Below are 24303 nucleotides of genomic sequence, written 5' to 3' on the forward strand. Positions count from 1 at the left end.
TAAGGATAAGAAAGCATTATTCATGGGAAAGCGCTAAATCCGGGCCACAGAGCGCCTGAAAATGGGAGGTACTCATGTTTAATCAAATTAAGGGATGAGCAGCTCAAGTTCTGACAGCCTCACCGCACACCTGCCACTCCTTACCAGCCACCAGAGCCAAGGTGCTGATCTCTAAGATTACCAACTCATTACAAGACGTGACGTCCCTGCCTGCTGGGGAGAAGAGAATCCTCACCCCCCCCCCACCCACTAACACTCGCCTTCACACCTTTATTCTGTCCTCTTTCCCCTCCCCTTTCTTCCTTCTGAATTCAACAGGTTAACACAAACAAGTACTGACAGAGGCAGAGACAGACAGGTCCAGGCATACAAACACCTGGTTGTTGGCTTTCACTCCAGACAGGTGCAAGGTCGTGAAATTTGGTGAAGGTGAGGGGGGTACTTAAGACTGAATGCAGACTGGGAGGCTAGAGACTAGTCACAGGTATCGAGGAAAAGGAAGGATCTGGGAGTCAAGAGTCACACTGAACATATCCCCGGAAGAGCACAAACCGCACGACTTCGACGGCCTATGCGAGGCCAACAATTCAGAATCACAAAACGTAGAGAAATAACAAAAAAAATGCACAATACCGTGACTGGAACGATACACAAATAACCCGCACATAGAAGAGAGGAGCTTACGACGACATTTCAGTCCGACTTAAGACCATTTACGAAGTTAGTGTGACTTTGTAAATGGTAAAGGTCGGACCGAAACGTCGTCGTAAGCTCCTCTCTTCTATGTGCGGGTTATTTGTGTATCACAAAACGTAGGTCAGGCCCTTCTTAGAATATGTAGCTTTGAGTCCCCACTTAAATAAGCATGCCGAAAACCTTGAAGTGTTGCAAACGATAACCAGATTAGTACTAGAACTACGTGGAATACATTAAGAGTTGAAACTAAAGGAACTGAACCCGACGACCCTAGAAGAGAGAACAAGAGGGACATGATCAAGAGTACAAAATACCAGGAACTGATAAGGCTGATGACACAATGATTAGTAGTAGTTACAAGGGAACATAGATAGTTAAGAAACAGACGAGTTACAAGTAAACCATAAACTTTCATGGATTTCAAGAGTTTTCAAACTCCCAGAGCCCGGGAAGTACTTCTTCAGGTTCAAGGTTATAGGAACTGGATTTGGAGGTGGCGAATGAGAGCTCATACACGGTTTCAAGAATACACCTGATAAAACTCAAAGTTAGAATGTAGTAGTAACTGTCGATAAAGCTTAAGAAAAGGGATCAGTAACCTGGACTCGACCCCCGCAAACAAAATATTGAGTACAAACCATACTCAACCTCCCCCCACATTCGCATCCCCCTCCCCCACACACACATTGCAACTCTCTGTGCAACTATTTTATTATGGTTTTACAGTGTCTCGCAATTTAATAGTGTGTTCTCGGTGTTGTTACTGTGTTATCTTCTCTATGTTGGATCCACAAAATGTTATCTATTTTATCGCATCTTTTTATTAACTCTCTGCCGATCAAATTCTCACGTCCTCCTGTCTGCCAGCCAGGCCATTTTTAATACGAATCTATTTAAAAATTTACACAGGTTTGAAGCTTAATGGAAAGTTGCTGACTGTGCCACTACCATCAAATGGTGTTTTGATGCTGACGAAGGGCTCTCGATCCAAGAAATTGGACCTACCCTCCCTTGAATCAATCTTGATTACCTCCCACTCCCCAGGCGTTGTGTGACGCGCCTCAACGGGCTTAGCGCTATTATAATGCAGTGTCTTCGATTTCTGTTCGTAACTTTTACGAAGTTCTATTACCAAACAGTTTGTCGATAGTTCTGCCATTATTTTACTTATTTCCTGTATTTTCTTACCCATTCCTTTCATCTACGAGGATCCCGCGGGGAAAGCAAAGTACTGGAGTATGTACAGTACCTTCGGCCCCACAACCAAAGGACCCGAGTTCAACTGAGAATTTTCGAGACCAGGGCTAGGGTGTGTTGTTGCCGCTGTTCACCTAACAGTAATGTCTAGTTCTATTGCTAACGTAATATATGTTAGTGTAAACCTATTATTTAGTATAAACCTATTATTTAGTATTTATAAGTGGAAAAAATGTGTTCCACTTTACGGCAGTGGTCTGGAACCTAACCTGTTGTATAAGTGGGGCCCTACTGTACCTAGGGTGGTAGTGCATAGTCATTAAATACGGTTTGGCTTGGAAATCAGCAGATAACTCTTAGCCTATAAATTTAATGGGGAGAAATAGTCATACACCAAACAAGATATATAGCCTGGGAGATCTACATCTCTCAATTCATATACGCAGATTTTTACCTTAATCTCTATCTTTGTAATTAAAATGTTTTTTATTGGAACAGGTGATAGGCAGCGTTAATGACAATTGTGTTGTCGATAGGCTTTCAACCTAATAAAGCAACCAGCATACTCCGATGCTTTGTACCACCAAGATGCATGCACGAGGCAATGACATGGAGCAGCAGCAGCCCTCAAGGAATACAAATTTGTTAACTATACCCAAATAGATATACAATACTACGACTAATCTACAATATTTTACCACTGGCGTCATGCTGAGAATGACGACGTTCGCTCAGGTTAAATACCAATGAATATGGCGAGTACCTGGATGGTTCATAATGTGAACAAGCTTACCATTTAGAGAGACTTTTAAGGTTCGATGTACCATATTCACAGCTAAAGGCAATCAAATCAAATGCGTAGTTACTAATTGTATTCGTAGGGAAGTCACTAACTTTTAGGTTATCCTCGGTAATTTACACTATAATTGTACTTGTGCGTAAATAAACTTACATACAAAGCCTGGGGAATGGGAGGTAATCAGGCTTGATCCCAGGAACTAGATTGTTAGCTGCAGTTTCTTGGATCAAGAGCCCTTCAACAGCGCCAAGGCAATCCACCCCTTAACAGTCAAATAAGCTGGTTGATATTAATCTAGACAATGTTGAATACTAAAAGCAGAATTATGCAAGTTCTGGTGATCCAGCTAATTAACTACTACTAATACTACTACTAGAACTTTTAAATGTAACATCTACCTACTTCTGTTCACTTCTAAACACCAAAACCAACTCCATTACGAACACTGCAACCAACAGCATTGCGAACGCCAGAAAAAAAACGGAACGGGTGAGATTTGAACATATAGAGTGAATCTTAAAACTCCAGGCCAGTGTGGTTTGTTTGTAATCGTATTATGATTTCGCGCATCGTGAAGGCCAGGAAAGTTTCCACGATCAACACCAGCATCACCACCATCATTGTTAACGTCATGATCAACACCAGCATCACCACCATCATTGTTAACATCATGATCAACACCAGCATCACCACCATCATTGTTAACATGATCAACAACCATCATCACCACCATCATTGTTAACATTATGATCAACAACCATCATCACCACCATCATTGTTAACATTATGATCAACAACCATCATCACCACCATCACTGTTAACATTATGATCAACAATCATCACCACCATCACTGTTAACATTATGATCAACAACCATCATCACCACCATCACTGTTAACATTATGATCAACCATCATCATCGTGTGTGTGTGTGTGTGTGTGTGTGTGTGTGTGTGTGTGTGTGTGTGTGTGTGTGTGTGGTGTGTGTGACTCAACAATCAATATTTGCACCAATAACTCATTACAGTTGTGACCGGGTGTGGAAGTGTGAATTGCTCATTACTCTATAATTTGTTCATGATTGTAGCCAAAGTATAAACGTAAGTAACCATTCTACAGAATTCATTACCTTTGTAACTTGTGAGCTCATTACCTTTGTACCTAGTTCAGCTATCAAAACTTTGGGGGCCCAGTCCCTGGACCCATTACGTACCTCTGTAATCTGTAAATACCTTTGTAACTTGTCATGATTGTGACCAGACTTACCTGGAGTTCATTACCTTTGTAAATTGTGAGTTCATTACCTTTGTAAATTGTGAGTTCATTACCTCTGTAACTTGCTCAGCTATCAAAACTTTGGAGTCCAGTCCCTGGACCAATTATGTACCTCTGTAATCTTTTGACTACCGCCCACAGGATGGGTATGGGGTGCATAATAAACATATTAAACTAAACATCATCACCACCATCACTGTTAACATTATGATCAACAACCATCATCACCACCATCATTGTTAACATTATGATCAACAACCATCATCACCACCATCATTGTTAACATTATGATCAACAACCATCATTGTTAACATTATGATCAACAACCATCATCACCACCATCATTGTTAACATTATGATCAACAACCATCATTGTTAACATTATGATCAACAACCATCATCACCACCATCATTGTTAACATTATGATCAACAACCATCATCACCACCATCACTGCTAACATTAAGATAAACAACCATCACTGTTAACATTATGATCAACCATCATTACCACCATCACAGTTAACATGATCAACCATCATCACCACAATCATTGTTAACATTATGATCAACAACCAGCATCACCACCATCATTAACATTATGATCAACAACCAGCATCACCACCATCACTGTTAACATTATGATCAACAACCAGCATCACCACCATCACTGTTAACATTATGATCAACAACCAGCATCACCACCATCACTGTTAACATTATGATCAACAACCAGCATCACCACCATCATTGTTAACATTATGATCAACAACCAGCATCACCACCATCACTGTTAACATTATGATCAACCATCATTACCACCATCACAGTTAACATGATCAACCATCATCACCACCATCAGTTAACATTATGATCAACAACCAGCATCACCACCATCACTGTTAACATTATGATCAACCATCATTACCACCATCACAGTTAACATGATCAACCATCATCACCACCATCAGTTAACATTATGATCAACAACCAGCATCACCACCATCATTGTTAACATTATGATCAACAACCAGCATCACCACCATCACTGTTAACATTATGATCAACCATCATCACCACCATCACTGTTAACATGATCAACCATCATCACCACCATCACTGTTAACATTATGATCAACAACCAGCATCACCACCATCACTGTTAACATTATGATCAACAACCAGCATCACCACCATCACTGTTAACATTATGAACAACAACCAGCATCACCACCATCACTGTTAACATTATGATCAACAACCAGCATCACCACCATCACTGTTAACATTATGATCAACCATCATTACCACCATCACAGTTAACATGATCAACCATCATCACCACCATCAGTTAACATTATGATCAACAACCAGCATCACCACCATCACTGTTAACATTATGATCAACCATCATTACCACCATCACAGTTAACATGATCAACCATCATCACCACCATCAGTTAACATTATGATCAACAACCAGCATCACCACCATCATTGTTAACATTATGATCAACAACCAGCATCACCACCATCACTGTTAACATTATGATCAACCATCATCACCACCATCACTGTTAACATGATCAACCATCATCACCACCATCACTGTTAACATTATGATCAACAACCAGCATCACCACCATCACTGTTAACATTATGATCAACAACCAGCATCACCACCATCACTGTTAACATTATGATCAACAACCAGCATCACCACCATCACTGTTAACATTATGAACAACAACCAGCATCACCACCATCACTGTTAAGATTATGATCAACAACCAGCATCACCCCCATCATTGTTAACATTATGATCAACCATCATCACTACCATCACTGTCAACATTATCATGATCAACAAATCACCGCCACCAACACTATCGTTATCGTCTAAACCAACACTACCTAGCCACCACCACCCCCAGCGTAGTCTTCCTTCTCTGCTCAAACCACAGCTTCTCCCCTTCAGAGGCCTCTTCACACTCGCTTCACTTACTGCGCACATTCCTTCCTTGGAGAGTGCACATTTATCAAAACTATCACATTCCAACTCATGATTCAACTCCAGACGCGCCCAACTGTGAATGCTTCCCCACCATCTTCACACATGGCAGAAATATTAAAGAAATAGCCACCAATACGCTTGTATTCATTTCTCAAGTGTTGATTTATCTGCCAACGTAGAGATTTCTTTTATCTGCCCCAGTATGTCTAATCACCGTGCGACCGTCAATACCTCTCAAGCTATAATCACTGCCACCGAAAAAACAAAACTATTAACATCCCCCTTACTATCCACCGATCACCGCAACAATCACTGCCACCGAACACAATTACCGCCACCACCACTATTACAATCACGGCCATAAAGTTTACACTAGCGCTAATACGGTGGAAACTTATTCTGAAACGCAAGCTTTCGCTTGTATTTTAGATAGTACATAAATTTTTGGCCTTAAGAGAACTGCACTATTGTATTTTACAAAAATCTGTTGGTACCACTTGGAATTACGTACACTAACGTCATATCACGAGCGTAAGATTTAGATTTTGCCAACTAAGTGGTAAGTTTGTTGTGCGCCCCATATCCATCCTGTGGCCGGTAGCGCATGAGCATGTGGATACACAAAAGGCCTAGAAACTAGGCCCCAAAAGGGTTAACTGGAGTAGATTTGGCATTATATCTAGTTACTTATCTTCTGCAAGCAAATTTAGGAAATCTGATTAATATTAATATCTGGTATCTTATTTCCATTAATATTTATGCTACCCTGACATGTCCCACAGGATATTATACAATCTATATTCCTCGATACGTGGACAATTACGCAGTGTTCAAGATAGTGACCATAGGGCTGGCCACATTTGGTTTGATCACCAACTGTACGTGTCAAACTGCCAGAAGTACTTGTAACCAAACCTAAGCCTGGCCACAACATCAGTTTGTTCACATTGCAAGTTGCTCCATAAACGTACTTATCTACGTTTATGTTATAGTGCGTTATAGATCTACTCAGGCTTCTGCTGTATAACCCTTGCAGTTTAGCATCTCTTTTGATTATAATAATAATAATAATAATAATAATAATAATAATAATAATAATAATAATAATAATACTTAGGCTTCTAATTGCATTCCTATAACACTGTCATTATTTACGTCTATTATTATTCCTAATGCTAAACACAGATATACCAGTTATATTCTACATTCTTCAAGGTACTTTTCTTGGCTAACGTATCAACTTTATCATGAAGGAGTTAATCCAAGGTGTGACGAAATCCATAATTGTACATTAATTCCCTTTTCCCAGATTTCCGAGTATCTTTATCTAGTTTCTCCAATGAGCATGTTGTTAGACTAATTATTCAAGTCAAGAGCCTTCAGTGATGACAAAGAATCAGTAATAATTATAGCCAAGCTCAGTGTCATAAATCAGCTTTAACGCCATTAGGATGGCAAATAATTCTGCAGTGTAGAAGCCCAGTTGTCAATTATTATACCTAATTCAACAAAGTTCCTGTTTTTCTTAATTAGGGAGGTGGCAACAAGAACAGACGCAGCCCTGTCAATATACTCCTGTTTAGATCCATCAGTGTATATAACTTGTGATAAATTAATGCTACTAGTTAGATGAGAAATTTCTACCCGAGTAGTCGCTTTTACAGGCGATTTAAGTGAGGGCTTTCTAGTGATGGCCATCTTAGGAGGGGCTTGCAGGCATGTGATATTAAATGAACACATCTATCATGGAGGGGTCAAATGCTCTTGTCTAAAGTGATACAGTTCGTGCACGTTATAAAACTTAATATAATTGCATGTTTTCACAACCCATTTAGATTGTGTATTTACTTCTAGACATTTAGTAAGATTCATAGTGACTGTCTGGTTTGTACAATGTTAATCTCAAAAATCCTATCACTGTTACTAGACACACCAAGCTCCTTCCTCATATTAAGAACCTTGGAAGATTTAGGACCGCCAAGGATGACTGTGCAAGAACGTGGAAACAAACCTTTATACTCTTACAACCTACTGAAATTTTCATAAATTATTACTAACTATTCAGGATAATCAAGAAGTCAAGTTATGTATGAAAATATTTAAATAGTTATGTATGAAAATATTTATATATCAACATCTAAGTTTTTAATTTAAGCATTTTAAGCCTTTAAATCCTTTTAATGTCTAAATTGTAAGAGAAATAAAAGACAGGAAAAAATCAAACATTAAAATTTGAAATGTAAGTAGCTAGATTAACTAGCGTTTGATGTTCGAATTAAAGTTCAAACTGTTTACTCCTGAGAAGGTCAAACGATGGGTACACAAGAGAAAGTAAATTGGTAAAACATCCGACCTGACCAGCATGGCAACCGAATGCATACCTGAGGAACCTCAGCCTCGTAGAACAACCACTTCAGCTACGTAGATAAGAAGAGCTATATTGTCTATCCATAAAACATATCTTGCTGTACTCGTTTAAAATAATTTCTCTTTTAAGTTAAGCTGCATGACCATCCAAAATTCAAAGTGTTCTTAACTGTCGCATCATTCTTAAACAACAATGTGTATTTTACCTTCGTTTGAAGATGATTAAACGTGTTGAAATAATATATCATGTATGTATGTCGACTCACTGCGGCAGTAAGGTCGTGTTTCTGTTAGGCTGAACGAATTTAACCAAGAGGGGAGAGTGAGGAGTTACGTAATCTAAAGTTCCTGACTTTAGAACCAAGACTTGGCCACACGCTGATATTAATTTTACATATATCCTTATATATTTTGCATAGTATAATGGGACTTCCATAAGGGGTCTGAATATAGTAGAGAATTTATGAAAACTTTATTCCAATTTGTTTTACGCTATCAAACCGAGTAAGTTTATTTTGTTTGTATCATTATAAAAAAAATATTTCTAAAGTCACTGCTAACAAGCACTACAGCGAAACACCACAATCACTGTAAGCAACAAATGTTTGCCGCAATACAAGTCAGTCCGCGACATGAGTGCCTCCCTTCCCCACCCTCAATTGCTTACCTGCAGTTTTGGAGCCGTATTTATTCTGCAGTCTCAACTTTCATCAAAGCAATTTTTTCAGTAAACAGAAAGCTCTACTGGATATTTACGTGGGAGTGTTGAGAGCAATCACACTGCCCTTCGCGCTATTCCACTATCATACTCTATTACTTAGTATATACTTTTTCCAAGGGATGATGACTTAAGTCCAGTGTACTCTTCAACTACCATAAGACTAGATGAATCTTCCTAATGCGGTCGATACTCGACCACCTCGATGGGGCCCCACCTGTTATCTTGACACACTGCTCCACAATCGCCTGTATCTGGACCTTTTAATCTCTCTACTTCGGTTACTACTGGTTAATAAACAGTGACCTAACTTCCACTCGCCTTATCTACTCCCCTCCCCCTCCCAGCCCAACTAGCACCACACCTGACTACTTGTTTGACCACTGCCCCGCTTATTATTCTTACATCTTCAAGACTGTTGGTCCCTCAAGGGAAATTTCTTGATGCTAGTGTGGGGATCTTAATCTAGGAAATTGTATAATTTGCTCCAATTCCCTGAATGCCTTCCATCCCTCCCCACACCAGTCTATGTATAATCCCTACGGGTTTAGCTCTCCCCGGGATATTAATAATAATAATTAAGACTGTTGGGGTACACTACTTATACCCCACATCATTGTGAGGACTACCTCTCCGCGATAAATACCGAGGAATACCTCCCCTCCCTATTTAATAACTTGCTGGGCGTTTAACAACCAGTCAGAACTAGTTATACATTGAATCATAATTGCCAGGGGGAGGAGTATCTCAGTCTTCGGCTATCAGTGAACCCTCAACTCGGAAATCATCCACAAATCACATGTTAGGCATTTATATTTAACTTTAGAAAAGGCAGGATAATGAAGGAGGCTAAAGAAAGAGGGAATACTGTGTTCCGGGGGTTAACGCCCCCGGTGGTCCGATCCATGACCATGGTATGGCTAGCAGGATCGGCTGGTGATCTTCAGTTGAGCCTTGTTCTGGTTGCTGTTAGCAGCTGCCTGTGTGAAAGCTTAGAAATTTGGTTGATACGAGTCCAGTGTCCCGGATTTCCCTTCAATTTCTGTTTCATCCCTTCATTACTATCATCCCCCATCATGGTATTATACGATTGAAGTGTAACATATTAGTAATTGATAAACAATCTTTTAGATTTTTACTTAGTAAAATAATTAGTGCTTAAGTTCCCCCAACATGTTTCACAAATTTTCCCCATGTATATTTTCCTCTTATTATAAAACGTTTGTTATAAATATTTGGATATATTTACCATTTATGTCAGTGTGCTGTTTGTCCTACTAGGAAGGGTGACTGAAAAGGAAATGTAATGTTAAAAACACGGCGAAGTTCTCAACCTCTTACAGTATATAGGTAGATAATCTTTAAATTAATTACCAGACCGGATGTCTTGAGGGTGGGGTCACAAATTTACGGTCTGACATAACCCAGTTACCAGATTTATTTCATAATAATCAACCTATAAATATATCAGTAACAAAAAAAAAGAATAACAGTCCATAAGTTGATGTGATCTTAATGCTACTTCGGATGCTCAAACCCCACCACTAGGGTAGTGTTTGAAAGTACGAGCACAACCCCCCCCCACCAGCACTGGAAATGACAAACCCCTCTACCATGGGGTATATCAGCAGTGTGTTGGTACGGAAAGACCCAACGTAGGAGGGGCACAAACCCAACCGCACGTAGAAGGGACACAAACCCAACAGCATGGTAATATGTGAGCCAACGTGCTTGTGTCTTTGCATGCCTGTCTCTCTCGTGTACATAAACATGCACACAGATGCGCTTTATTGGAGAAGCGTTACCCGACGTAGGTGTCAGCCAGCGGTAATGAGAGGTAAAGTCAGATCCGAAATGGTGAGGGCAGTTCCAACTGTTCTGAGCAAGAATCCTCATTTAGCATCAAGGACAGCGACAGCAGCACCGACTTTACGGACCACTTGACTGCGCAGGTCACTCAACGCCATGAAAAAAATAATTTGCAACACAAAAACAAGGATAAAATCAACAAACAAATGCAATGAACACTAACGCAAATACTCTTAAACCAATTTAAAACAACTAGCATCAAATAAAAATTAATTGTCAAAAAAAAAAAGACCCCTAAATGTTCCCCGAGATTCCTAAACGTACCTAGGTAATTATAACCGCCATGACGAAAACGGAAAGGCCTAATCCGAAAGGCAAACTTTAACCATGAGCCACAGCCAACTGAAGAGTAACCGCCTCAATCAGGCATTGGAAGCCACATTAACATAAGCAGATTCGTGCTTAGTTTTTCTTCCCTACGTCGCTCCTAATCCATTCTAAAACAAATATGTCACGAATTTAGGGTGACAAGTTAAAAGCTTTTACGAGCGTAATTTTTTTTTTTTTTTGTGCCCTTCAAGGGAAGATGCCTTGATGCCGGTGTAGGATTTTATCCGAGGGATTGTAGCTACCCACCTTTTCTGTGGCTAAAACCTGATTACCTCAACAGCAACTGTATATGATCCTTCGATCCTACAAATTCCCAGTAAAAATAACTAGTGTTGGTGTCAAGTGATTAACTACACTCCAAAATACAGCTATATTAGTTCAAATCTAAAAATAGTAGTTGAACCTAGAACTCAATGTCTCCGCTGATGTTACAATAAGATATGACAAAGCAACTTACACATGGTGAAGCAAGTACTCTAGACTCGGTGTGTAGCTGATGTGTACACAGGGGTGGCGCCTCTGACGGATGTGACGATAACTTATGATGCTTGCCTAAACATAATACGCTGATAACCCGATGATGGAAGGAAGAAATATTCCTCCCCTCCCCATTCCATCTGCAATATATAACCTGTTGATGGAAGGAAGCAGAAATATTCCTCCCCTCCCCATTCCATCTGCAATATATAACCTGTTGATGGAAGGAAGCAGAAATATTCCTCCCCTCCCCATTCCATCTGCAATATATAACCTGTTGATGGAAGGAAGCAGAAATATTACTCCCCTCCCCATTCCATCTGCAATATATAACCTGTTGATGGAAGGAAGCAGAAATATTCCTCCCCTCCCCATTCCATCTGCAGTTGATGGAAGGAAGCAGGAATATTCCTTCCCTCTCCCAATTCATTTGCAATATGATAGGTAAACTGCCAGGTTTTGCTGCAGCTTTCCCATCAATATTAGAAGTACCTTCTTGATTCGCCGGTACTCTACCGGCCCGGGTCTTTTCCATATGGAGACCCGGCCTTGGCTCCCTGTCTTGGGAGTATCTGAGACCTATGTCTGCCAAGGGAGGAGGTACAAATACTTCATCTTCTAGGACCAACTGTCCCCAGGCCTAGCCCCATTCCCCGCCCTCTCGGGGCTCGTAGTGAGAAGCTAGGCCTCTGGTCTACCATCTTCCCTGCCCCAGGGGGGGCTCGATAAATGGAGTCTTGCGAGTTGCAGGTGGTAGCAAGCTCTGGCTCTGGCACCTTCTCCGCCCTAGGGCGGCTCGTGGAAATGTCCTTTAGTAGTAACTGTTCCCATGTTGTAACTCAAAATAAGGTAGCCGCGCACTGCGGGTGTACCCATAATTTTCAATATCTCATTGAACAGTACGCTATATAAAATGTATACTGAATATGTACAATAACAATAATTCATAAAACAGCAGTATTTCATTAAACCAGATTCACGCTATGCAGCAAATCACTAACCACATCATCGTCCAGTAGTTGCCATTCCATGGAAGCCTTGATGGTGAGACCGAATACAAGAAACTAGAGCTACTCTCCCCAGTCTTAAATCAAACCTAATTACCTCCCATTCACTAGATGCTGTATCAAGACTACGGCTTTAGCGTGTTCCCGTAAATATTTGTTAATTACTGCCAATCCACCGCGGGCCAGAGATGTTTAGCAAAAAAAAATAAAGGGTAAGTAAACTTGCATGGCTCATTCAGCACAGTTCCCAAGGCAGAGATTACCCTAAGATTTTCAACAATCATCTGTGGAATTCAAAAGATTCAATACTTTACACGGCTTCATTTTGTTGTTTCTGGATAGAGAAACTTTTAAAAGCTATCATTTATTTTATGGCTGTATAGCCCTTGTGGCTTAGCGCTTCTTTTTTATAATAATAATAATAATAATAATAATATTTTTTATGAAAAACCCTTTCAACGAAATTTTTTTGTGGAAAATTGCCTTTCTACAGATATTTATTTTTGCAGTTAGAATTTACTTTTTTTTTTTTAAACTTAAAACATTTTCCAAATTAGCAAAATACTCAAACTTGACTTTAAAAAAAGCATCAAAACAGAGGAGGAGTCTCTCCTCAAGTGACTCGGGGCTCTAAACAATTGTAATCAGTGAACACTTCTACCCATTACTGAAGTCAATAAGACTTTCACCGAATCCTTGTGCCAACATTATATCATTTAACGATTTTCTCTATTTTAATATAACTAAAAACTCGCTTGACAATTTACAAATTATGAAATAGGTGGTAGTATTACGAGGATGGTACACTTACGTTAATTGTTTCCAAAATCACCACTAAAATACCAATTAATAAATAAGTGCCACTCTTCTTTCCAAATACAAAAACGTCTCCAATTAATTTTGAATGCCAGTAGGCTCACAAAAAAAAAAAGACAGACACTTCACACCACAAGCCAACACACTGTGGGTGATGTTACTTGTGTTTCAGCACCTGAGTAGGCCTCCTGGATAACTGTGTGCCGCAGAATAAGGTAAAGATTTAAATACAATGCGGTTTACCTTTGTGTGCACTGCTGGAGTATGTAATGGGTGGCGGCGGTCACCTCCAGCTGGTGTTGCTGCAGCCACACTGACGAAGGTACTCACCAGATGTCCTGATAACTACAGCAAGCACCCGCTAAAACGGACGCCTCGTCCGACACTCGAACATCCCATCAAATATCTAGCTAATTTACTGCATTTGGAATACGCACTTACACCCTTAACCTCTTACGCCGAGAAATAATGCAATACACTAGTTACCAAACTTCTGGCTGGTTCACAACTGCAATAAAGTCATCCTGAAATTGTTTATCTTATCAGTCACACAGCCCGATTAAATCTGAAAAGTTCAGTTTTTTTGGTAGGTGAAAAAAAAAACTCTTAAGATTCACTCACTGAATAGTGACCCAGGTCGACCTGACCTCTCAACAATGAAGCACTTTACTATAAGCCTCTTACACTGTAAACCAGGTAGATGGCTAGGTGGTAAAGGGGCGGCAGGGGTACGTGAGGCCCTTATCAGATAAGTTAGTGCAGATAAGAGCAATGAGCGGCCAACATACCAACATGTGTTAGTTGACAAGACCAATTGTGCGCGCGCACAAATTCCTGTATGATGACGGGATTATTTTTATACATCGACACATTAAACAATCAACTCTAGTGAGATGGCAACCTTACGAGACCTAGTATTAGCTAGACTATTAATCAATATAAATTATCTAAACGGACATTAAAAGCAATGTATTATATGGAGGATAACTGATAATGCTAAGCATGTTTGGCAGCAGTAGGTTTGCCATTCAGAGTAAACCACTGGGTCAAAGTAAACCACATGACTAACCATTCAATGATGTCACTGCTTTTATAGCAGGCCATGGCACGGGTAGGGATAGAACCCGCGATCAGAGTCATAAAACTCCAGACCGACGTGTTAGCCACTGGGCCAGCTGGCTACAATAAGATTCATCCAACTAGGTACTGTATATTTATACACCATAGGAAGGTTAGCATAGGCACCACTGTGACCAAAAATGCAAGTTTTTACAGACGAATCTTCCGCCAAGGCAGCAGCAACCCATCTGATATAACCAGAGATGATGCTAAGAAATTATTAATGAATGTTGACAAGCATCAAACAGTAGGACTAGATGCCAACTGTTCTCACCCTCATCCACCCCTCTTACACAGCTTCGAGAGTAGGTATAAGGACAAGTATTCAGAAACCAGTAATGCTGGCCAAGTGAAGGTAAAACGAGAGTTCAGAGTCTGACTACCTGCGCAAACATCTTTGGCAAAACTTTGCAAGTACAGACCGTAAAACCGAAGATATAACCGAAAACAAAACTATTATGTAGACTGGGTGGATAAAAAAGACAACTTTGCCTTGTTTGATATCACAACCCCCAAATGAGGGGTGATATGGACAACGGCACGGTGAAGCACGACATACAAGGAATTTAAAGATGCAACTAGGCTATTTCTCATTGAAATTTAAAAGTGGGACCAAGACCCGTAGATTTATCACCACAAATCAACATGCCGAAACACAAATACGACGCATGTGCACCTGAATATTACAAGTAAAAGGATATACAGCAAATAAGATGATAGACAAGCACGTAATGTTATCACTACTGGAGCAGTCACCATCACCTGCGTTGACACTCACCTTGGTAGTGTTGCCACACCCTGCTAACCACTCACACTGGTAATGTGACAATACTCACCCTAGCAGTGTGCTAAACCCTGATGTGCTAAACCCCTGGCAGTTGCCACAACCTGATGGCCACCTTCACTCACCCTAGAAAAGAACAAATATATTAGTGCATAATTTCTAATATATTAATATTAAATCTCCATTACCCCTAAATTGTCTAATACAATTTTTAACATGAATCTATCACCAAGATGCATATAAACGTACATCTATATAAACTGCAGAAACAAAGTATTAATGAACTTCAAGATTACAGTCAAGGATATACATACACACGGCTGTGTGTATGTATATCCCCCCCCAGGTTATTTGCGTACATTCATACCCACAAAATATCAATAATGCGTTCAACATCATTATGGTCTTAAGTAACAGCAAATTTAAATGAAAGAAAATATAACAATCTGTTATGCCTGGGGATGCTAGGCTTTTGGACAAGTATTGTGGAATGTGTCACCTGGAGAAAAGTCGCCCCATCCCCAGGACAAACCCTTCAAACTTTCCCATCGCAACCCAGAGTAGGGGTAAGGGGTACAATTATGTCAGGTTCTTCTTAGAGGGAGTGATTATGACTGAAACACGTAGGCTATTATACAGTGATATAGTGGATAAATGCACGTTGAAGCCCAGCCTGCCGTCCGCATCATCTGTCCTCCCAACTGCCTTAGGTGCATGTGAGGGCATACGGGAGTCCGTGACGTCATGGCTAGCAAGAATTTAAAAAAAAATACCACGGGCGGAAGCCAGGTTACCTGTAGCTTGTGCTTGTGCTACTAGGTCGGATGCTGTGCTCCTCCCTTAAGTGACGTGTCTGACCTCACTAGGTCAGTGAGGTCAGACGGTCAGTGAGCTTCAGGTCACTAGGTCAGTGAGCTTAAGCCGGTGGGAGAATTGGACTTGCCTCGCATAGGCCTGTTGCAGTGTTCCTTTTTTCTTATGTTCTTGTAGTCGTTTCCGGACGTCACTGTCCTCTCGGGCTGGTCCTAGACTAGGCCTGTTCAATCAAGTTGTTGGTGCTTAACAACCAAAGTCCAACGTATGTAACACCGCTCGGCTAATCAGGAACTGTGAAGGCTGGTTCCCTGTATACTTTCCAACTGCAACAACCTCACAGGTAAAAGACATAAGAACATAAGAACACAGGAAAGAAGGAACACTGCAACAGACTTACTGACACATGCGGAGCAGGTCCATGTCCCCCCCCCGGATTAGACCAATGATCTCCCCCCCCGGATTAGCCCAAGGACCCACCCAGTCTGATCATCTCCACTCAGGGATGGAGCACTGCACCAGACCCAGCAGCACAAGCTAGTCAGGTCCAACTCACACCCACCCACACCCACTCATATATTTATCTAACCTATTTTTAAAACTACACAACGTTTTAGCCTGAATAACTGTACTCGGGAGTTTGTTCCACTCATCCACAACTCTATTACCAAACCAGTGCTTTCCTATATCCTTCCTGAATCTGAATTTTTCCAACTTGAAACCATTGTTGCGAGTCCTGTCTTGGCTGGAAATTTTCAGCACGCTATTTACATCCCCTTTATTTATTCCTGTTTTCCATTTATACACCTCGATCATATCCCCCCTAATTCTACGCCTTTCGAGAGAGTGCAGATTCAGAACCCTCAGTCTATCCTCATAGGGAAGATTTCTGATACATGGGATCAACTTTGTCATCCTCCTCTGTACGTTTTCCAGAGCATTAATAGCCATTCTGTAATACGGTGACCAGAACTGAGCAGCATAGTCTAAATGAGGCTTAACCAAGGATATATAGAGTTGAAGAACAACCTGAGGACTTCTATTATTTATACTTCTAGATATGAAGCCAAGAATTCTGTTAGCTTTATTGCGAACACTAATGAATTGTTGTCTTGGTTTTAAATTACTGCTAACCAGAACTCCTAAATCCTTTTCGCAATCAGTAGTATTAAGATCCACATTATTTAGTTTATATGTGGCATGGTTATTTACCTGTCCAACATTTAGAACTTTGCATTTGTCAATATTAAACTGCATCTGCCACTTCTCCGACCATTGCATCAGTCTATTCAAATCATCCTGGAGTGCTCTAGTGTCCTCATTAGAATGAATTGGACGGCCTATTTAGGTGTCATCAGCAAATTTGCTGATGATGAACATTACCATTTGCTCGTGCATTAAAACTAACCCAAAAACAACAGTTGTGCTAGTAGTCCCAGAGAGCTCTCAAACTGAGTATATACGAACTTTCTTGAAGATTGAGACACTTATGCAGCATATGGGAATCTTTATTCAGGAAACGTTTCGCCACACAGTGGCTTCATCAGTCCAATACAAAGAGGAAGGCGTAAGGAGAGGAGGAGAATGAGGTAATCAGTCCCTCAACCTGGAGTCGATGTGTTCAGTCCATCAATCTTGTAGAATGTACAGCATAGGGCCGTAGACGTGGCTTATATACTGTAGTGAGGTGAGGTGAAGCAGGCGGAGGCGGGGTCATAGTGGTACCATCCACTAGTCGAAGTAGGTCTTCGTCCAAAGGTTGAACAAGTGTTGAAGAATTCTTTGTAACAAGATCCCATGATGCTGCAGTGTCTGACAGTTGTGATGAATGGTTTGAAAGAATTCTTCAACACTTGTTCAACCTTTGGACGAAGACCTACTTCGACTAGTGGATGGTACCACTATGACCCCGCCTCCGCCTGCTTCACCTCACCTCACTACAGTATATAAGCCACGTCTACGGCCCTATGCTGTACATTCTACAAGATTGATGGACTGAACACATCGACTCCAGGTTGAGGGACTGATTACCTCATTCTCCTCCTCTCCTTACGCCTTCCTCTTTGTATTGGACTGATGAAGCCACTGTGTGGCGAAACGTTTCCTGAATAAAGATTCCCATATGCTGCATAAGTGTCTCAATCTTCAACTTGTCGGTTTTTCAAACCATTCATCACGAACTTTCTTGGATTATCAATGAAAATTATTTATCTTTTAAGACCTTGGCGTTTTGATGTATGTCAGAGCCATTTCTGCATGATCTATATATTTTTATATCTGGAGGTACCAGTGAACATGAGGACAGCTGACAGCTCTTGCCGGGGGTAAGAAAAAATGGGGGGTTAAAGTTCAAATTAAATTTTATTAATCACGAACTATAAGCCTCCAAGCCAGCGATGTCTTCATCATACTATCAAAGCTGAAAGTTGAGAAGTGTGGGACTGGGGAGTGTTAGGTCAAGCTAAGAATATAGACGGAGTCACTGCTGCTGTCCCTTCCCCGAGACAGACAAGCACACGCGCGCGCCCCGGACACAGACACACACACTCGCAAACACAGACAGACGTCACTCCTCTGTCAAAACTGAAAGCATGCGACATTTCCTGGAAGGTTAGCAGGCCAAGGATATCTATGTTGCCTAGGTTTTCGCGCATTTTTTTTTTAAAGTAAGAGTAACAGGCACAGCTGTCTAAGTGGCACTTTTAATTTGTGCTATAAATGACAGGTGACGTCAGGCCGCAAACCCGACAGACCTGCCCAAGCCCTCCTTACTACCTCTCATCCTTATCCCCTCCCACACCAGCTCTTCACCTCCCTCCTCTCATTTCACCCCCTTTCCCTTCCCGTCTCCATCTATCACTTCCTCCCCCCTTCCATCTCATATCTCTCTTCCCCTTCCTCCCCCAATCTCAATCTTTCTCTCTCTGATAATCAAAATTGGTACATACAGATTACAGTGTATTGCAACAAAATAGATTGAGTAAATATATCGGAATTGTCAAAAAATACTGAAGACAATGTAAATGCCCTCGTTGGTAGACTTAAGGATAAGAGGAGATAAGATACCACTTATAAGATCAAATACGATAAGAATTTCTTAACACCATTAACAAGAATCTTCAACGGTAAAGAAAATGTTCATGAACAAACTGTTAATATAGCTGAAATGAGAACAAAAGGAAGAGATACCAGGAGAATGACACGAGTGGAATGAGTTAAGCAATGACAGCGGTGAAGTGAACTCCTTACAAGAGTTCAAAAATAGATATGACGAGATTCAATCATGTCAGTAGGTCGGAAGAGGCAGGATCAAGAGCTAGAGCTCGACCCATGCAAACTCGGGTAATCAGAGAGAGATATACGAACACGAACAATAAAAAAAAGGGTTGCAGGAAATTGTAGGACCTGGACAAGAGGAATAGTCGAAATAATTGTTACTAGAGGATTCCTCACTCTTTTCTGTTAGTGTAACTTTGTAAATGTGCCAAGATGGACCGAAACGTCGTCGTAAGCTCCTCTCTCTCCTATCTATGTGCGGGCTATTTGTGTATTGTTCCAGCCATGGTATTGTGCCTTTTTGTTCTTTACTGTTACTAGAGTTTAATCCCAGCAGGTGGAAAGTAACAAACGTGGCCACCTGGGCAGGGAACAGTGCACCATCTGGCAGCGAACGAAGGGAATCAGTAGAACCTGTAAAGCAGAAATTACCCTCGAACATGTCTGTTAAGAGTACACTAACCATAACATCAGCCAAATACTATAGTTTGGCAAGGAAAATAAACAAGTCTCGCTGATCAGAGAACGGACCTCAATTAGCCCACTAGGAGTCAAGCCGCCACCATTCACTACGCCGAATGACCATCATTGTTTTAGCGCTTCATAATAAGGGTAAAAATGGCAGATAAAATCTAGTAATAAATCACAGGTAAAAAACAAAGATTATCTGATCATTTGCTATGGTGGAACTTCTCCTTCACCCAGCCAATAACAAAGTGGACGGACGTTGTAAAAATGTAGACAATGCTTTGATTTACAAGATCATTCAGTTCATTCCACACAAAGTTACATGCAGCTAAACAATCACACTAACAAGCACACACCAAACAATATATATGACAAATGGATTGATGGACTGAACACATCAACTCCAGACTGAGGGACTGATTACCTCAAACTCCTCTCCTTATGCCTTCCTACTTTGCATAAGACTGATGAAGCCACTGTGTGGCGAAACGTTTCTTCAATAAAGATTCCCATATGTTGCATAAGTGTCTCAATTCTTCAATATACATGACGAAATTAAAATAACCAATATCAATTAAAAACCCATTAAATCCTGAAAAGCAAAAAGACCTGTTAAAATTTACCAGAGGTCCTGACAGACACCTTGGCAATTATAAAATTTATATATATTTTTTTCATAGGGAAGCACTAAACCTGCAGGTGCCATACAGTGCCCGGGGAATGGCAGGGAATCACGTTTCCTCAACATTATTCCTGAATCAAAGAGCCTCTTAATATCACATGTCATTCCTCTAAAGATACTTTCGTAAGAGTTCAATAATAATAATAATAATAATAATAATAATAATAATAATAATAATAATAATAAATTTTTCTACTCGTTAGAAAGCACTAAAGACGTAAGTTATAACGCGCCTTGGTAAGAGGTAATCATAATTGACCCAAGAGTAAGGGAAACAATTCAAAATCCTTGGATAGAGGGCCATTCACCGATATTAATAGGCGTCCATCTCCCCTCGAAGGAACTTTCGTAGGCTGCCGATGCACTGTAACTAATTACTTGTAACTTTAATCTTGGAAAATTGCAAACACTTGTACTTACAAGGAACCAAACTTTTGAATGACCGTGATGGAAGCTTTGATACTGCTCTCTCAGCTCACAAGATTGCCAAAGAGATAAGAGATAAGATACACTTACATACCAGACTTGACAATTATACTCTCAACGTTCTTAACGAAAACACGATGTCATTTTTGTCTTAATCATCAGTAAAATAAATGGGCATTACCAGCTTTAGTATTTTAAAATTAAATAATGGTAGGGATGACGAATAGTCCAGGTGGTCAGATATCTCTCCTCGATTAAAGGACAGGAGGTTCGAGCCTCCATCACTCCCTACACTCAATAACCCACGTGAATTCTATACCGTAATACAAAGAACTTTTCAATGATCTTACTACTCCGCAAAGTAGAATCACCCCCGTCAAAGGGGAGATTCCTTGATGCCGGGGAGGGGCCCCTTGGCCAAAGAAAGTCCTCCCCTTTCTTGGATCAAACCTAAATGTCTCTTATTCCCCGCGGTGCTGTATGACAACTTCGGGTTTAAGATGTCATACAGATAATTAAATATGGTTACAAATTTGTACCGCATACCTTTTCTTTTTAAGTTGTAAACAAAATTTTTTCACTATTATTTCGTTAGATTAAGGATTTTTTTTATCTTAAAGTTTCAAAAAAGTTTCAGCCTAGGAAATACCTTAAATACCTTATGGTGAAGTGGTGAGTTTTGAAACATAGGCAGCGTAGACTACGAGGAGCGCATCATTGTGTGACAAGTGTGCCCCACTGAGAATACTGATAACCACATACCCAAGAATGAAGGGCGCCAAGACATTAATACTGTCAACACTCCCGGAAACAAATGCCCAAGCTGACTCATGAATTTATAACTCTTACTTAACATGTGTCATAATTTACATGCTGAAGATAAGAATTCCTCGCCTTTGGGTGGTACTAAGTACAACAGCTTATGATCGTTCTGAACACAAAGGTACTTAACTGGGAGTCGTACTGCTATATAGAGTAGTAATTGGGTTTATCTTAACTATTAGATAAGTAGCGGGAGTTTTTATAAGCAAATCTCAACCTTCGATCAATCGCTGGAGTGTCTTGTTTCAGCCTTCATCCAAAACAGATGACTAGTGGTCATTGTGTAATGTCCCTGCAAAGATGGAAGAGCACTGGTCGAGGTCGAGGAGGAAGCGTGGGTCGAGGGGTAGAGCGTGGGTCGAGAATAGAAAGGGGAAGCCTAAATAACACCAATCGATAAAGGGGGAAGATTCCTCAATCTAAAATCTACCAAAACTATCAATAATAGAGGGGAAAAAAGGCCGGAGACTTGGTCTAGAACCTGACGACAGGGGCAGCACCGCCGAAATCAATTGAAACCAACTTACAGGTAAGAACTAGAACCTTCCTAAACTAGATAACACAAAGTTTGAGACACCCAGAAATCATAAGTTGGTAAACCAACTTACGCAACGCTAAAAATTAATATAGATTGGAACTATTCGTTATACTCTAAAAGGCCTTAGACACTGTTGACAGTAAGAGCTTTCTCAGTCATTGTGTACTTTGTCACTTACTATTGTGGCCAATCTTAATTCTGACAGGCACCAACGAAGCCACAAATGCTCATGGTTATTGAAACTATACAATAAATATGAGTGTCCCCCAATGCACTTTTTTAAGCTCCCTATTCCTCCTCTTATAATCATGGGAGAAGCGTTAAACCCGTAAGTCATGACAGTGCACGAGGATAGTTAAGTAATAAAATTTCAGAGGTAGTTCCTATTGCTTGGATCAAGAACTCTTCTGCATCAAGGCATCAATCATGAGGAGAGGTCCTCTATATCGATGACAGACTAAATGATACTCATCAATTCGAATATTGATGATCCTACGTGTGTAATCTCGGGTACAAACCAGGCTGACATACGAGAAAGTAAACCATTTACTTAAATCATCTTCGATGGCAACCCCCTCCCCCCGGCAACCCAGGGAGAAGCGTGGGGTGACCTGGAAGACACCGCTACCTAACAGTACACACCTTCCCACACCCACCTCACCACCCACCTCACCATACGTCCTCTCCATATTACCTTAATGCTACTACAGTTACTTCCAGACACTTTTTCCCACGAGAAATTGTCGTTTACGATGTCTGCACCTAGTTAACATTTGCCCCTGTCTGGAACCCAAGACAGTCAGCTCAGGGAAATTTGGCCAGAGAGCCTCATGGGAATAAGTCATTGACATTTATATTTATCCTAGGATAACCCAATAATGTACAAGTAACATCTGTGTCCTCATTGTAACAAATGTTATATGTAAATAATACTTAAACTCAAACTAGCTTACAATTCATAAGAGTGACTGTTAATGGCGGCAGCGGTGTGGTACCCGGGTAGAGCGAGACAGATTGCGTATCTTCACACGTCGCCTATTCTTAACCTCATCATCAGAATGGAGATAAAAGGTATAAAATACCGACACAATAAAAAAATAAACAAATGCAGTATAATGTGATCTTTTATTGACTACGTTTCACCCACACAGTGGGGTTTTATCAAGTAACACAAAGATGTACCTGGATAAAGAGTACAGGTGTATATATAGTGTGGAGGGTCAGGTGGAGAATGTTGGTGAGGTATCTAACCTACAGGACCGTCTCAGATACAACCTCACCAACATTCTCCACCTGACTCTCCATTGTATATATACTCATGTACTCTTTACCCAGGTAGATCTGCTTATTACTTGATAAAGCCCACTGTGCATTTGTGTTTATTGTTAACCACAAAAAGTATATGTAAAGTATTTTCATTCACCGACTGCATAAAATCAACGCGCACTGAATGAAAGTCATTTGCAATAAAAAAAAATTAGGTAAAACAACACCCAGACAGAAAGCAATTGCACCAGTCAAGCCACTCGCAAGAACTTGCTTCCCACGCAATACCTGTCATTAAACCGCTCCACCTAACTCTCCCATCGACCAAACCTTACCACCTATAACCTCCTCCTATCCCCCAATCCACCCCAACCCAAAACACGCCCATCTCTACCAACGCTAACGCTTCAGGCGCTGTATACCCTTAGGTGTGGTCACCTCTCTACCAGTCTCCCCCGCTACCAGTAGCACTAGGCACAAGTGCCAGCGCTCGAACCGTGTCTTCTGCTGTTCTAAAAGGATTGTAGTATCTCCTTACTAGCGCC

General features: G+C 40.7%; 1 protein-coding gene across 13 annotated transcripts in view; it reads right to left on the reverse strand.

Annotated features, from left to right (window-relative positions):
• LOC128695158 (epidermal growth factor receptor kinase substrate 8-like) overlaps window positions 1–24303 on the reverse strand; it is a 175156-nt gene that overhangs the window by 126623 nt on the left and 24230 nt on the right. For 2 of the 13 annotated variants that reach the window (XM_070091327.1, XM_070091322.1), the window contains exon 1: window positions 9104–9271. The exons of 2 other annotated variants lie outside the window; for them this stretch is intronic. The gene's annotated coding sequence lies outside the window, so the exon portion shown is untranslated. Of the gene's footprint in view, window positions 1–9014; window positions 9273–13807; window positions 13974–14185; window positions 14210–15519; window positions 15594–21013; window positions 21038–24303 lie in introns of those variants that run through there. 9 more of the 13 variants (XM_070091324.1, XM_053785624.2, XM_070091321.1 and 6 more) reach the window with 8 other exon arrangements.

Source organism: Cherax quadricarinatus, chromosome 35, assembly GCF_038502225.1.
Source record: "Cherax quadricarinatus isolate ZL_2023a chromosome 35, ASM3850222v1, whole genome shotgun sequence".
NCBI classification, from domain to species: domain Eukaryota; kingdom Metazoa; phylum Arthropoda; class Malacostraca; order Decapoda; family Parastacidae; genus Cherax; species Cherax quadricarinatus.